The sequence below is a fragment of the Cibotium barometz genome, chromosome 7, assembly GCF_041138505.1.
Source record: "Cibotium barometz isolate CiBa-2024 chromosome 7, ASM4113850v1, whole genome shotgun sequence".
Taxonomy (NCBI): domain Eukaryota; kingdom Viridiplantae; phylum Streptophyta; class Polypodiopsida; order Cyatheales; family Cibotiaceae; genus Cibotium; species Cibotium barometz.
In genome coordinates, this window is record NC_141052.1 from 43228846 (window position 1) to 43229898 (window position 1053).

The following is a 1053-nucleotide window of genomic DNA, read 5'->3' on the forward strand; positions in this document are numbered from 1 at the left end:
TGATGATAGAGAAAACTAGGCTACAGTTGTCAGTTGGTCATCAAGGCTTGCTACAGTGTTGGTGTTGTTGAAAGAGTCGACGTCGACAACTTCAGACGAGTGCAGGTCGCGGGCACTCGATTGGGCAAGGCTTGACGGCAACCTACAGAAGAGTTGGGCATGGCATATGAGGAGCAAGGGGAATGCTGAGTCACTGCAATGCTTGGTAGCTTGTGTAGTCCATGGCCATGTGCTGTCACAGTGAGATCTAGCCCTAGCACAGACTCGGCACTAGCAACAACGAATGGGCATCGGGTTTGTCATCTGGCAGGTGGTGCCAACATGTTTGCGCAGTGCAGATGGTAAGGTTGCTTACATCATGTGCACAAGATAGAATGCAAGGTGTATTGTGGATGGAGGAGAGATGGCGAGGAGATTGTAGTGCTTAGAAATCTGACTCTGATACCAAGTTGAAACATGAGGATCATGGAGACATGGAGGCTATGGTGAACATATGATTAAATGGACTTAATGATGATTAGCACAAGAATTAATTAGCTAAGAGTGGACACAAGATCAGGACATAAGACGATACTTGCATTATGAGAATGGGTGGCATATATAGCCAAATACAACAGTGGTTTGAGATGGTGGAAAGTGGTATTGGTAGGTGGCAAAAGTAAAAAGGTAAAAATGTACGTACCCATGATATCATAGATGATGTCCTTTATTGTTAGAGGTGGTTCACATACTCCACTCGAGTGCTGAGCATGTATCTAGCCCCATACAACAATCTGTGGAATGTGTTTGAATATTTCGACATAGGGTTATAGCATCTATAACCTTTTTGCTCTATAGCATAACCAATGAAGATGCATTTCTTTGCCTTTGAATCCAACTTTGTTCTCACTTCATCACGAACATGTACATATGCAATACACCCAAACACTTTCAAGTGAGACACTTTCGGTCTTATGCATGTAAACTTCTGTTCCAGGAGTCATACCATGAATAGCTGCAGTGAGTGTCATGTTCATAATATACACAGCAGTTTGCCACTACTTCTGCCCCAAA